A 15,974-nucleotide genomic window follows, 5' to 3' on the forward strand; every position below is an offset into this window, starting at 1 on the left:
GGGGTATGTGTGTCCAGAAATTGGCTATTTCTGACCAGGGTACAGATTTGAGGGTAGTAGGACAAAGGATAAAGCCACTAGAGAAAATCAGTCCTTCTACTCAGACTCCTGAAAGTTTGGGGAAGCTGGAAAGAGTTGAAGCCAGAGCTGGTTCACCAGCGATTTGCACTGGGAGGAGTTCACTCTGGCTGCAGTAACAGAGGAATGATCCCGCCAGGAGAAAGAGGGGTGGAGGGGAGTGATTGTGGACATTCAGGCAGGATAAGATCCTGGTGGCCAGAGTGGTGGAGAGGATAAAGAGCTTGGGACAGATTCCAGAGCTTCTTAGGAGGCAACGCTGAGGGGAAGAGAGCAGAAGGGAAGAGAATGGAGAGCAGCTGTATTCAGATCTGGAGACTCTGTGAGAGGTAACTCTGGGGGCAAAGAGGGTTTTTAAGAGAGCCAATAATCAGATTGTCAGCTCCCGTAGGACTAGACCTGGGAATGTGCCTCGAGTCCTTGGGGTCCAACTGCCCACTCCTCTTTTACAATCAGCTGTCTCCCATTTTACAAAGGAAAGTTACACACACACAACCATTCTAAATCTTGCTCTGTTGCATTACCCTGGGAAATAAAGATAGTCTCCAGAGAAGAAGCAAAATAAGGCTGTTCTAAATATGGGTTGTTATTGAGAAGTGGGCAAAAAATCCTTCTACAAGTCTAGTTTCTAATTCTTTGCTTTCACTATGACCCAAGGAGGATTTAATCATTTTGTCAGCTAATAGGTCATTAAAAATTTTTTTGAAACTAGACAATTATCAGAAATTAGGAGAACTGAGAGACATTGCCAGAATAAACCTCCTTCCACTTCTGTTTTTTATGTGAACAATGTTTATCAGTGCTTACACCCATAAAACAAAGCAGAAGGCCCAACTCTGTCTCATTCTTGCAAAAAGTGATATTCGTCCCCAGATTTATAAACTTAATGGAAAAGTAACTGGCTCAATCTATGTCCAGAAGAGACATAATTTCAATGGCACTTCTAATGAAAATTTATTTTTTATGCTTAAAGGTTAGCTCATATAATGAAATGCTGTGTGTTTATTGTTTGCTCACATGTAATACAAATAATTACAACAATATCTCAATCCAGAAGGCAAAATAATAATAATAATAATAATAATAATAATAATAATAATAATAATACTTGGAGCCTTATGGGTCCCAGAACATTTTTCTAGAGTGAACAAGTTAAATTATATATATATATATGTAAAATTTGGTGACAAAAAAGTATGACAGGGGGAGGGTATAGCTCAGTGGCGGAGCACATGCTTAGCATGCATCAGGTCCTGGGTTTGATCCCCAGTATCTCCATTAAAACAAACAAACAAACATATAAATAAACCTAATTACCCCCACACACACACAAAAGCTGCAAAGAATTATTTGATGAAAAAAAATGTAGGATTGGATTCTGCAGCAAATATTGCCAAGCAGGAAAATATATTATGCTAGGATAAAGCTCCATAGCAGAAGCTGAATGAAAATATAAGTTCAAAAAGTAAAAAGAATATTGCATGTAAATGTAATATAAAATGTAAATAAAAACAAATAATGTCAATGAAAAATAAATCCAGATTTAGTAAGCAGAGATTTTATTTGAAAGGACTGGGGGGGAGGAGGCAGATTTATTGCAATATGGAGAATGCTCTTTTAGCTCTCAAAGGTAGCTAGCAGAAAAGGTTTTCTTTTATAGGGAGGAGTAATCAAGGCTAGAAAGACCAGGATGTGGAAGCCAAGTGATCAGATCAGATATTAGATATGGAGATTGTTTTACCCTGAGGCCAGCCTGTTCCCTGGAGAGGTCATTAAGGAGGGATTGTAAACTGGCTCTGGTTGAGGGTGGGCCATAGTTCAGGGACCAGGGGGAAGAAAAAAGCTTAATAAAGCGTTTTATTCCAATTGATCTGTGAGCCCACCAGTTCAGCTAATCACCAAAGAAGCAAAGAATGGGAATTTGGAATGTCCATACCTCATCAAAGATACACAATGGGGGAACCCAGGTGTCTTTTCTTGGTCTTATGGGGCAGGGTGTTTCTTCACAGTAAGTTGTTTCTGAAACACAAAATAATGGGGGAAATTTGTTCACCATTGCTCTTTTCCAAGTGCACAGGGTGCAGGTAAAATTTAACATTGTCAGTAATAGTTGTTTCATGTACTTTAAAAATGGCTAATATTGTTATCAAATTGCTAGGATATTTAGACTCCACTGCATTCATTTATGGACACTTTTTTTTCTTCCCCACCCACCTCAGGTACATTTATTTTTAAGGACGTTGGTATTTACAATACATCCTTTGTAACTATTGAGACTTATGATAAAAAATATGATCAAGCAAAAAAGTTGAAGGTCCACACGTATGCAATATGGATAGCCCAATGTTGGCATCTTCACTTGTGAATTGCAGTACCTCCAACCTCAAGCTTTAGAGACCTCAACTTCTGATGCCTGAAGTGAAACTATCTTCTTCCGCAAAGACTGGTGCTTCTCTATAACAGATCCCTTGAAGCTGGGGCTTGGTGAGGGAAAGCCCATGATCCAAGCCCGGCCCCCAGGGACCCCACCCTTTCCCCCTCCACCTTGTCAATCTGGAAGCACTTGAGTACAGAGGACTTGACATGTGCTTGCACTTAAAATCATTATGCCACACTCCAAGCACCATTCTGCCTTCCTAGTGTGCCTGCTTTGAGGACTATTTGGGATGCTGTGGGGATTCCCATACTGCTGGACCAGGTATAGAAATAAAGGCAGATACTGATCATTTTCGGTCATTTTTTATAGCAGCGCTTCCCCAAGTGTGTTCCTAAACCAGCAGCCTAGGCATCCCCTGGAAATGTGTTGGACCAACTGACTCAGAAACTCAGGGGTGGGTGGGGCCCGGCAATCTCTGTTTTAATAAGCTAAGTAACAGCTTCCTGATGCACTTTAAAATCTGATGTATTAGAAGGTGTGAAGCTGACGCAATTCTGGGAGCCAAGGTAGATGATTTACTCATTATATTCAAGGAGATTCACCCTCTACTAGCGCCCTTGATCCAACACTGACTTTGGACCTACCTGGACACAGCCTAACACCACAACATTTATGGTACCTTTACACCTTCCCCCAGCTCCTGAGATTTTCCAGGACTTTTAGACCCATGTCAAGTCTCACATGACTAATTTTGTACGGAAAACTGGCCAAATTTGTTCCAGGGGAATTTCATTCTATACTGTTACTTTTTCCATTCTAGACTACAGTTTCTTCACATAGAAAATTAATCTGTAATTATTCCTCCATCTTGGCTGAACATTGGAATAGCCTGCAGAGATTTAAAAAATACTGACACTCGGGTCACACCCCAAGATTCTGGTTTAACTGGTCTGCAGTGTGACCTGAACAGTACAGTTTTATAAAGCTCACCAGGTGATTCTAGCTGGTAGGGAGGCCTGATAACGGGAGCTAGAGCGCAGCTACCTAGAGGATCCAGCAGAGGGCGCTGCCTCCCTGTTCATCCGGGGAGACGTGGACGCAAGAGGCCTGGCTGCTGGCTGCATAAACTGGGACATGCAGTTAAGGTAGGGGGACTCAGATGCCTGACCCTTGGATCACCAACCTTTTTGTGTTCTGAGGCTTCTAGAAAGTTACCTTAAAAAGTAGTAAGCAGTATATCTTGCTGAGTGACTTAGAGGTAGGTCATACAACATAAGTCTTGGTTTCTGAATATTTAAAAAGGGGAGGTACCAGGGAGTGGGAGGGGAAGACTTGGTCTATAGTCATTCTTTAAATATATATGGAGCCTCTTGAAATGGACAAGATATTGACCTGGGAGGGGAAGGATAAACACTTAAATGGCATAAAACTTCTATGTGATGAGAGAGACTGATAGAGAGATGGTGGTTCTCATTTGTTCCTTCTTCAGGGAAGAGGACCTGTGGGTGCCCCAGATCAGGGAAGAGAAAAACTATGAAAGAAGAGGCCCAAGATACTACAACTGAGTGTTTACATGTGCCATTATATGTTATGACACTTTTGATTAATTATTTTAACAACCTAGCAAGGTAGATGTGATCAATTAAATTTTATGAAAAAGGAATCTGAGGCTCAGAGATGTTAAGTGACTGCCTCAAATTCACACAGCTAGTAAGTGATGCAGCCAGGATTGGAACTGGGATATGTCTGACTTCAAAGCCAGGAATCCCTCCCCACTCCCCAGATGTTTATTTCACTGAAGCAGGATCTCTTTCCCTTCTGTCTCCACAGCAGCCCTGGATACTGAAGACTGTCTAGGAGAGATTTGACTCCCCTTCCCTCCCGTTGTTCCCCAGTGCTGACCCTTCTGGCCCAACCCAGGCCCCTTTCCTCCAGTGAAGGGCCAGCACCTGCTGAGTGACACTAATTTGCAGCCTTCTCAAGTGAAAATGAGATTTCTAGTAGGACTGGCTGCCCACTGGCTTTAGGCAGAATTGGAGTAAAGAGAAATTTAAGAAGAAGGAAATGGGGAAGAAGAGAATCAGTTTGGAGGCAGCTGAAAGAGAAGCTGAAACAGTGACAGAAGCAGCCTCTGAGTGGAAGTGAATGACTGATTGGATCAGAGAGGTTAAGTGCCTTGCAAAAGGTCACACAGCCAGCAAGTGGAAGAGGCAGGGTGAGCTCAGCAATGGTTGCATTTTTTTAGGGCTCCCTAAAGGAGTAAAATTCCCAACCAAACTTAAATTAGTGAGATGTTTTAGTGTTCTAAAGAAGAAAAAAGACTTTCCCATTCTTTTCTGCCTCCCAAGGCTGCTGACCAACCCTTCCCTTCTGTGGTGCAAGGGTCCCAGAAGTGCCTCCTTCTCCAGGGTGGGAATACAGTAGGAAACACTGGGGAGAGCATTCGAGTTTGTTGCTTGAAAAATTTGTCTTCACTGAGGGTCTCATCATTGGGACTTGGAGACCATGCTAGGGCAAAGTGCCCCCCGCCCCCCAGAGGCATGGAGGCAGGCTGGGAAGTGGTTTTCAAGATCAATGCTTCTGCCATCTTGGTGGGGTGGCCCCAAGCTCAGTTGGAGGACTGGGCTTCCTCAGCCCAGTTTTGGTGACACCGCTGGGCCCAGCAGCACTGACTGGGGCCACGAAGAAGTTCTATACAGTCAAGTCCACTCTCTCAACCTTGGGGTAGGCAAGGCAAGGTCCAGGCTGCCCAGAATCAGGCATGTCCTCAGGTGGCTGCCAGGGCACCAAGCATGGCAGGCACCGTGGTCATGGACGCATGCCCCTTCCTGCCCCACCCCCAACCCCTAGCCTGGCACACACCCTGGCTGTCTCCTGCCAAAAACAATCAAACCTCAGGTCCCGGGGTGGGAGGTACTGCGGACTTAGGGAACCCAATCAAAAAAGCCTGTTGGGTGAGTCAGTGAGTGACTGGGGAGGGATTCTCTCTCCCGCCCCCCACCTCATTGTTAGTGGTGTGGAAGCAGCCCACCGTTCCCGGAGGACTGAGACCCTGTCCACCTCTCCCACCCTCATGCTCCCCCCCTCCACACTGTAGTCTGTCCTTGTTTCTGCAAGAGTTTGCCTGAGGTGTGCTGCCTAGGGAGCTGTTCAGGATAGTTTCCAGGTGTGCTTTCTAGGGGACAGAGAAAGCACATAAAGACACTCGGGAAGGAGAGCCCCAAAGGGCGCACGGGCCGAGCCAGCTCCAGTCCCGCTCCCAGGCTGCGGTAGCCGGCACCATGCGGCAGACTGGGACTTGTTGTTGAGCGCAGTGAGACAACAACAAAATCACTAGTCTTCCAGATGGGGCTGGCTGGTCCACGTCCGCGCCCGGGCCGCTGCCGCCAGGCGGTGCGTGACCTCAGGTCCACCCGGCGGTCAGCCAGCCCCACGGTCCTGCCGGGCGGCTTCTGTCTCCGCCCCACCGCCCGGCCCGTCTCCTCCCGCCGCCCCTCCCCCACCCCGGCATGGTCCCGAACCTCCACTCAGTATGGGCGGTGGAGACGGGGGTGGAGATTATGTCCTTATTTTCTTTTTCTTCGGAGTGTTCAATTTTCTATAGCGAACATACCTCCTTTAATAATAAGAGGAGCTTATTTTTAAAGAGAGGCAGCAGGCGGCTCATTTCTCCGCCTTTCTCCAGGCATCCTAAAGCCCTGGACTATCGTGGGGAAGGGAAAAAGGAAGAGCTCCAGGTTATGGTGACCCCTCTTTACCAGGTCGCCCCGCGCCCCAGAGTTCACAGTCCAGGCCCAGGGTGAAAAATCCTCCCAGTGCCACAGCTCAGAATGCAGTGGAGGTGGGGGTGCTGGGGTGAGCAGAATGGAGAGGAAAGGAAAAAGGGAAAGGGCTGTGGGCAGGGGGAGAGTGGAGTCCTGCTCCTGCCCCCCACCCCCAGCCTGGCCCAGCGCTGGGCTCACGGGTTAATTTCCCCAGGCCTAGGCACTGGTGGAGGAGAGGCATGGCCCTCGCTGCCCGGCCGGCCTCTAATTGCGCTTGGCAGGGCATATCCGCTTCTTAATTAGCAAAAGCCACAATATCCTGGCGGCTCAGAGAGCACGGCCCTAATTGTATTTCTGCAGCAGCTGAAGGATAATTACCCTTCCCTTTTGGTGCTGCTTTTAATTCTTTTTCTTTTTAATTACAAACTCCCCCTCTGTAGCCCAGCCCTCCATCCTTGGGCCAGTCCTCTCCACCCAGAGTGGGGAAGAGCTGGCCCAGAGAAACTGAAGATTAGAGAGGGGTCCTGGAGAAGCCTGGCAGAGCCCAGCTCCAAGGCCCAACCCCTTCCCAGCTGTCAGCTGGACAGGTAGGCCTCAGACAGCTTCTTCTGGGAGGATGTAAGAGAGGGGTATCCCTCTTCAGGGTACCCCCTCTCCACTCCCCAGCAGAGTGCAACTCCAAGCTTCGGGGAATGAAAGCCAATGAAAATGGACTTACTGTGTTCACGCCCCATGATTATACCCTACCTTGGAACCTAACTCAGCCCCCACCTAACCCATCAAGGAAGAGAGAGGGATTTGTTGTCTTCAATTTCTTGTAAAATAAAAAGAATAATAACAACCCTTCATCTCTTTGGCACTTTTCAGAAAGGACTAGTTCATGATCCTTGGCGTACAGTTTCAGAGAAAAAGACATCAGTGTAATTTTACAGGACAAGACTACCAAAGGTATATTCAAGGTGTTCACCTGAGGGGTTAGAACTCTAGGTGTTCCCATGGAAAACAGGCCTTTATCAGCAAGCTCTCAGGTAAACTTCAGGTGGTAATAGATAAGCTAAAGGTATTACAAAGAGAGTTTGGAGAGACTCCTGGCAGCCCTCTGGACACTGCCCTGCAGGACTGTCCAATCTAGCCTATGTGAGCAACTCTGGCCTTCAAGCCAAGTGGCTGTCCTGCTGTCAGCTCACCGTGAGAGCAGGGACTCTTTTGCTGACTATTACATCCCAGTGCCTAGCACAGAGCCTGGCTTATAGTATATAAAACTGATTGGCGAAGAGGCAGAGTTCAGAGGTAGAGTATAATCTTGGGATGTGAACAAAAGAAGTCCATTTTCATTGGCTTTTCCCTTGCAGGACCAATGAAGATGGATTTGAACCTGACAGTGGCCCCAGTTTTCTAAAATTCTTTAACTCTGGGCTCTATCTGGGTTGGGGGAGGATGCAAGAAGTGAAAGAGGCTGCTCTAGTCTCAGAGAAATGTACCTTGAAAAAATGACCTGCCCTTGAGCCCACCAACTCCCTCTCCCCACTTCTAGTTTCTTTCCCCTGAATTTAGAGCCATCCCCCTAGCAACGCTTGTTTCCATGGTTCCCTCTGTGACAAAGATCCCCAAACCCCTCCTCTCTTTTTCCTTCTGACAGTAAGGGGTGATAGGGATCCTCAGTGTGGCCACTCCATGTAACCATGGTAACAATTAACTGAGCCTTCATTTATCTTTTGTGAAGAGAGCTAGGGAATATGAAGCTTTTGGAAGAGAGAGATGGGGGAGGGGGCAGGGCTAGAGCTGCCATTGTCATAAAAAGGAAGTTAAGGGAGTTGTCTTAATGCTAGCCTGTAGGATTCAGTTCAAATATTTGCTGAGCCCTGACGCTAAGCTTCAGGAAATCACTAGTGTACACGACATTGCCCCTAATATTGAAGGGCTTATAGTCTAACACTGGGGCTCACAGTCCACTCAAATCCTGGCACAGATGGGGTCACTGAAGGAGGTGGCTCTTGATAGCACCATCACGGTCAAGCATCTGTCCCCTCGCAGCATCCCCTCCAGCCAAGAACAAGAAAAGACTGGCCAAGAGGGTCTGTATTTACGTTAAGTTTTCTCAGGCTGTTGTCAGACGTTTTCTGTTATAAGAGGGAAAGAACTTTGATGCCCTCTTCCTTTTAGAAGCATGGAGACTAGTGCCAGCATCCCTAAATAGGACTATTTGGTGGAGGGAGAAAGAAAGAAAAAAAAAAGACATGTCCAACCCCAGTGCCACGGCACACTAGGGTAATCCCTAGTTCCAGGGATCACCACCACCTACCGGCACAGCCTTCCTGGGACGTTCGTTATGGGTCTTCTCTTACACGGAATTAGAGGCCATTGTCTCCATCCATCCAGCTTTTCTACTTGTCACTGAAAATGTGGGCCAGAAGGGCAGCTGTGAAGAATTAAAATAGAGAAACAAACAAAACTACCAGGGACACCAAAGTTGGACAGAATGAATCCAAAAGCTGAGATATTTGTTCATCATAGGTAACATAGCTCTTCACTCTTCTACCTTCCAATCCTCATGCCCCCAAATTTTCACTAAATCTTTAAGGGTGGGGGACCAATTCTATACTTTTACAGGAAATCACAAAGATCCCTGGACCATTGGTGTGCTGACTACCAATAATCTGCACTGACTTGGAAAGATAATCATAATATATTTTTAAATGAAAAAAAATTCATAGAATAATGTGTAATCCAGATGTGCTCAAGTAAGCTAAAAATAATTAGGTAGCTAAATTCATCCTTACAAGTCAAATACAATCTGGATTAGCCAAAGCAAATAGCAAATCCTGGGTCTCAGAACTCTTGAGTTCATCCTTTGCTGCTTGATGGAACTAAGGCAGATTCAATCATTCTGGGCACCCTGCTCACTTAGCTAGTCAGAAAAGGATAAATGGCACCCTTTGATTGGTTGACAAGGCAATACATACCAACCAATGAAAGAATGCCTCTTCCTTTCTGGTCAATAAGATCTCAGTTCTCTTCTTGATAGGAAAGTAGACCCTTTGTCCATAAAGAAAATGAACAGAAAGGGAATAATAATTTTTAAAAAACCAGACTGTTGCTATGGGACATTATTGATGTGATGATAGCTGCCTGGAGAATTCATAAAGGAAGGCACCAAAGAAAAAAGTACAAAAAGCAGACCAGCTGTCTAGTTTGGACTTAAAAAAAAGTTTTTATAATAACGTGCAGGTAAAGCATTTTAATGTAAATGTCTCCAAAACTATATCTGGCCAGCCCATGCAGGATAATTTTGGCCTTTAACTTAATCTGAAATAATAATAATTTTTTAAAAAGTTTTACATTAGCAATGAGTGAAGAAAAATTGAAGAAGAGAAAAGGAAAGATATGTGTGTTTGTTGATGCAGGGCAATAAAGATAAAAATATGACAGTTACTGCCTATAATGGACTTTCCTTCCCTTCCTCTGTTGTCAAGTAAGAGCTTGTTTAAAACAAGGTTTTGCTTTGAAAAGAGAAAGCTCATGGCTCTTAAGAAGTATTCTAGATGAAACAGTGCACAGAACACAGGTTATTCTTTTAACTTATTAGTGATTTTCCCCTAAATCATACTGAGAATTTTACAGCTGCCTTTGGATAATTATGGGTAAAATTATTTTCCACCAGGGATACTACAAATGAATGCAGGCAGACAAATCTGACAGGTGAAAAGTGGAATCAACATTTGTCAATCAAGGGAAACGGAAAAGTTCAGAGGATTAGGACCTTTAAGTGCTGCATTTGCTAATTTTGAAGGCAGAGCTGAAGAGGGAGAAAAGATAAAAGAATTCTGAGGAATCAGATACTGGTGATGCTAGTGGTTTTTGCTTAGAGAATCCCATTTCTATGTACATGTGCTTTCTGTGTGGTCTGTGCAAAGAGGTGAAAAGAAGGGATGATCTAGAATTCAGCCCTTCCAGCATGAGGGGGGTGTTTAGGGAGGGAGAAAACACTGCCAAACCAAGGAGAAAGCCTTTTTTTACTGGAGACACCTTTAGATAATTTCCTCCCTCCGGTTCATCCATGAAGAACAAATATGTCTTTCTCATTAGAGGAAAAAGTGAGGGATGGAGGTAGGAATCAGCCCTTCTGTCTAAAGAACCACATGGGGGGAAAAGCCTTAATTGTAAATCCCAGAGAAAGAACAGAATAGGATATGATTGCCTCTCTGAAGGGGGCCGGGGACAGGGTGGGAAGGACTGAGATGGTGGAAAGGTAGCTACTTCTACTTCGCCTTTCACCTTGACTTAAAAGGAAAAATTCACATTCCGGGATTTCTTCTTAACCCCCAGGGATTTTGCAGGAGCGGCTGTTGACACCCATTGAGACCTGGGAAGGCCCAGGCTCTCTAGAAGCTATTTTAAAGAATAAAGGTGCTCACGGATAATCAATAACTGGAGCCCCTCCACTCAGTGTAACCAAGGCAACAAGAGGCTGGGGCTGGTTGCCTGGTAACCACACTCTAGTGCGGGGGTCCTGTCCCCCTCTTCTCCTCCCCCACCCCTGCTAGCCTTTTTGTGATAACGTCTTCCCCTCCGTGACTTTTTTCCTTCCCATCAAAACAGTCATTCTGCTCCTCATACAAAGGATCAATTTAGGCTCTTTTGGCTAAAAATGCGGACCTTGATGTTCGTTTTGGACATATTGCAACCTTGATAAAATGTGCTTTTTATCCTCAGCCTCAATATCTCAATATCTTCTCCCACCATCCCACGCTTTTCCCTTCATTCACTGGCGATAAGGCGTATGGAGATTGTGGAAAGAGAAAGAAGGGGAGATGGGGACGGCGGTCGCGAGAGAGAGCACGACTTGGAAGTGGCGCTCTTTCACAGTTCACCTGTGCCTGGGGTTCCCGGTAGACCCACCGCCCCGCTGGCCCCTAAGATCATCACTTACAGGCGCTCCTCTTTTCTCTTCGGCAACCTGCCAGCATTTAGGACCAAGTTATTTCAACCGCTTTTTGCGAAGGGGAGATAGAATGCCCTCCTAGAATCTGATACCCAAACTCCTGGAGAAATGGGGAAGATGAATACCTCCTTTCTTAGTGAACTCTAGCCTCCTCCGCGTGGGACCTGAGGGCCTGCGAGCGTCGTCGGGCTAGGAGGCCAAGTAGCGCGTGGGAACCCACCTTGGGCGCTCTCAGGACCAGGGCGCTGTCCAGCCTCTAGTGCTGAAGCTGGAGTCTCGGACTCGCAGTGGAGGGGCTCTGGGGACCTTCAGCAGCCTGATTCTAATCCCGAGGTAGGGCCCTGAAGTACAGGCGCTCCATCCGCCAGGGTAAAAGGCGAGACAAGAACGTGTCTGCACCAGATGCGCTTTGCCAGCGGACCTGGCTCCCTCCTGGGTGCAATCACCGGAGCCTCTCCTTTTCCCTCCCGAATTAGTGGGATTATTTGCCTCAGTTGCAGCGGGTACGCAGAGCCCTTTGCACTGGGATGGTTACCCAGCTGCCTCCCGGCACTTCTCAGATTTTATCTTTCGGCACTGGGCTCTCTGGTCTTCTGCAGGCAGAATCCCAGGACTCCTGGCGCTCAAGATCTTGTGGCGGGCAAATCAGAGAGAAGAGGTCTGGAACACCTAACCCCGCCGCTTTTCTGCATGCAACTCGTCAGCGGCATCCAGAGTCTGAAGGGCGAGCAGTGCGGGAGACGAGGCGGCGGCGGTGGGCTTGGAGAGGCTGGGTCCGGAGAGCGCGCACTCCCAAATCTGTGATGCTGCCCACCTCCGACGCGGCGCCAGACCGAGCCAGATAAACTGCAAGCTGGGTTTCGGCGTCGCCCCGCGGGTAGGTACGAAAACTAGACGCCCCTACAGCTCGAGCTGGTCGAGTACCCCTTAGGAGCTCTCAGGTTCCGGGCTGAGAAGCCGCTTGCCGCTTTCCAGGCGCCCTCACTGCCTCCTTTCTTCTTTGTGAACTTGGCGGCGGGCTCGGCACCTTTGGCAGATTCCAAGCCCTATTACCCGCTCCTACGGCCCTCCGAAGCAGCCCCAGGCTCAGCGAACCTCAGTTCCAATAGGCTGCTCCTCCAATCCCGACCCCTTTACCTGGGACAGAGAATTGGACGGGAGACCCTGGTTGGGGTTTTACCTGGCATGGGTCGCCACAGCCAGGAAGAAAGACCACTGCTTTCCACTTCATTCTGGAAGAAAGTTCCCTCACCACCTTGCCGCCAGCTCGTCGCTTGTCCCCCAAGAGCTGCAGACCAGAAGCGGGGGTGTTGTCTTGGGATGGGAAGGGGGTTGGGGTTTAAGGAAGATAATTTGTGAAGCACCCCTTGAATACTTGCCTCTCTAGGGTAATCAGTGTTGTCCGGAGCGGTGGCCGTTCCTCCAGGGCGAGAGGCAGGTCCAGAGTCCCAGCATGGTCCTCCCGGTGCTGACACAATCGCCCCTGCTGCGGGGGCCAGTAGAGAACAGCTGCTTTTAAGCCGAGACCAACCCACAGGTGGCCTGTCAGGGCCACGGACGTCCATGACGTCATTCAGAAGTATAGCAGAGAAGGGAAATGGAGGGGGGTCACCGTACTTCACATCAAAAGTCCCCTGTGGCCATGGCAACAGCTTGTGGAGGTTGGCAGGCCAGGAGCTCGCTGTCTTTTCCCTCTCCTGCTGCATGCTTGGGCTCCGGGATCCCAAGCCCCCGTGGTGTTCAGTGCTGGAGTAGGGCCCGGCATTAGTGCCCAAGCCAGCCTTACCCGTGCGGGGTGAGGCACTAAGAGCTAGACCCGGGTCCACTTCTCTGTCCTGGTCCTTGTCCCACTGCTCTGGCTGAGCAGGGCACAAGAGGGGCTGCCTGACCCAAAGGACACAAATGGTGATCACGCAGAAGCCCTCATTTCCACAGTGACATTTCCTATAGCTTGTGTTTTGGCAGATCAGACCCCAGTCACCTGACCACACAGAGTTGTTCTCCCTGAATTCAAGGAGGCAAAGGCTCACTCTTCAGGGACTCACTGTGCATTAGCACCCACATAGAACTACCTGCAGGAATCCTCCTTGTATACTCGGGTAAACTGAGGCTCCAACCTTACCCTATTGCTTCAGAAAACAGCCAAAATTGCCGAGAAAATAACCATGGAACTAGGGTTTGCAAACTGGTGGCCAGGGGACCAAATGGGGGCACAGAAGTGTTAACTGGGCTCTCACAGAATTTTAAAATTTTGAAGTACTTGTCTACAAGACTGAAAATATTCACATAGAAACTGGGATTTCCCTGCCTCTTGAACACCGGGCCAGCATGCACACCATGGAAAAGCACTGACCCCTGTAGGAAGGGCTGGGCCCAGTCCAACCTAGGCCTACCTCTCCTTTTGGTAAGTGTCATCAAGGCCATTTATCATCAACCCTATCTTTTTTTTAATAGGAAAGAGGAAAGTGAAATATTTTTGTCCCCAGCTCATCTGCTTACTTCCTTAATGTCACCTGTTAGGCCCTGCAGTTATGGGAGCTTTCTGCCCCCCTGTGTCTGACAGGAACTGGTAATGACTTCACTCAAGCTGAAATTTTTACTTCACTACTGGCTGCTTGGTGCCAGGCAGGTCACACCTTTGACTGACACAGACATCTGTGCTACCCACACAGATAACACGCAGCAGGATGTTTCCTGCTAGTAAGACTGGGGTTTTCTTCCATTTCCACATTTCAAAATGCATAAATATATAGAAAAATAGGGAGAAGAAGAAAATTTTAATCACTTACCACCTAAACATAACAATGTTTTACATTTTCTGCCTGGTAGTTTAAATATAGCTGTGAAAAAAAAATTTTGTGAATGCAACTAACCCTAACCCTAAACCTAACCCAAACCCTAACCAGACAGAGATATTATAGAAAAGAAAACTACAGACCAACAGTCCTTATGAATATAGATGCAAAAATCCTCAACAACAAAAAAGGAAACCCCAAGCCAGAAGTGTGCTAAAAGGATTATACACCATGGCAAAGAGGGATGTATTCCAGCAATGCAAGATTGATTTAAAATCTAGAAATTAACCAGTGTAATATCCCATATTGATAGAATAATGGAAAGAAACCCACAAGGTCAATTCGATAGGTAACAAAAAGCTTTGACAAAATTCTACACCCTCTCATGATGAACACTCCCAATGTACTGGGAGTAGAAAGGAACTTTCTCAAACTGTCAAAAGGCAGTCTACCAAAAAACTCACAGCTAACATTATACTTAATGGTGAAAGATTATAATGTTAACTTTCCAAAGTTAATTTATAAATTTATGGCAATTCTAATAAAAAGCCAGGGGATTTTCTCATGTGAACTTAACAAACTGATCTTAAAGTTTATATGAAAGACAAAAGCCAGGAATACTCAAGAGAATTATGAGGATTAAGGAAGGAGACTTCCCTATGAAATATCAAAGTTTATCTTGAAGCTTTGGTAATTACTACTGTGTGGGATAGCCATAGAGATGTCCAAATATGTTGACAGAGTCAACTAGAGAGCCCAGAAATAGAATCATGGATGTCTGGGAAACTGGCCTGTGGGTATTTGACAACTGGAACATATGTATGAAAACATTAATAAGGAAAATAAAATAAAATTAGTTTCTAACGTCATACCACATACAGAAATGATTTGCATTTAGGATTAAAAGCAAAAATGTGAAAAACCTGTAAAAACAATAGACAAGAAAATGTAGAGGAGAATATCTTTATGACCTCAGAACAGTGAATGATTTCTTAAACAACACACAAAAAGCACAAATAAAAAGATAAGTTCAATAACATTAAACTTTAAAACATGAGTGGAGGCAAGTGACATAAGCTAAGTTAAAATCAAGCTAAAAACTGGAAAAAGATATTTGCAATGCATATCGTAAACAAGGAATTAATATCTAGAGCCCCTAACAAACTTGTATAAATCAATAAAAAAAGGACAAAAATATTGAAAATTGAGGAAAAGGTATAACCAGGCAATACACAGAAAAGGGCACTCAAATGGCCAATTAACTTAGGATAGATGGCCAAACTGACCAGTCTTGAGGACAATGTAATTAAAACAATTATGACAGCAATCACACCCATCAAATTGGAAAATTAACTAGATTAATAATCCCAGTGTTGGTGAAGATATGGGGAAACAGGAATTCTTAGACATTGTCATTAGAAGTATAAATTGCTGCAGTCCCTTTGGAGAATAATTTGACAACATCTAATAAATCTGAAGGTGTGTATATCCTTCAACCCAGCAACCCTCTTTCTAGATACATACTCTAAAGAAGTTCCCCTGTGTGGTCACCAGGAAGAATGAGCAGAAGTGTCCCCTGCAGCACTGTTTGAAAATAATTAGACATGGAAGCAGCTTGAATATCATTCAGTAGGAGGATGGGTAGATTGTGGTCTGTTTATGCAATGAAATACTATAGTTGAATGAACAAATACAGAGATCAATTGACTTGTAGCTCTGCATTAGTCAGCTTGGACATCTAGAAAACCTGTACCTCTAGCAAGAAAGAGAGGAAGTGGAGTGATGCTAACTATCTGTATCATTTTATTTCTTATTGAAAGCGTCTGAAGGAAATATGTTAACAGTTGTTGAAACTGGGATATAACATGATTTATATTTTCTATATTTAACATATTTTTGTAATATTGAATAATTTATTTATAAAATAAATAAATAACAACCCTTGCACAGGGTTGTTTGATGGTAGAAATTGATGTTTGACCACAGGGAGCCCTTTAACCTCTGTGTCACAGGTTCTC

The 15,974-nt window shown here is 45.7% G+C and overlaps 1 long non-coding RNA gene across 1 annotated transcript; it reads right to left on the reverse strand.

The window, feature by feature from the left end:
- Positions 1-209: 209 nt before the first annotated feature.
- LOC116660167 lies at positions 210-12,668 on the reverse strand. The gene is made up of 3 exons (XR_004315521.1): positions 8,522-12,668; positions 2,015-2,097; positions 210-337 (listed from the first exon to the last, which is right to left on the reverse strand). It is a non-coding gene; the product is annotated as an uncharacterized LOC116660167 (long non-coding RNA).
- Positions 12,669-15,974: the final 3,306 nt, after the last annotated feature.

The sequence above is a fragment of the Camelus ferus genome, chromosome 27 (genome assembly GCF_009834535.1).
Source record: "Camelus ferus isolate YT-003-E chromosome 27, BCGSAC_Cfer_1.0, whole genome shotgun sequence".
In the NCBI taxonomy this organism is placed as follows: Eukaryota; Metazoa; Chordata; class Mammalia; order Artiodactyla; family Camelidae; genus Camelus; species Camelus ferus.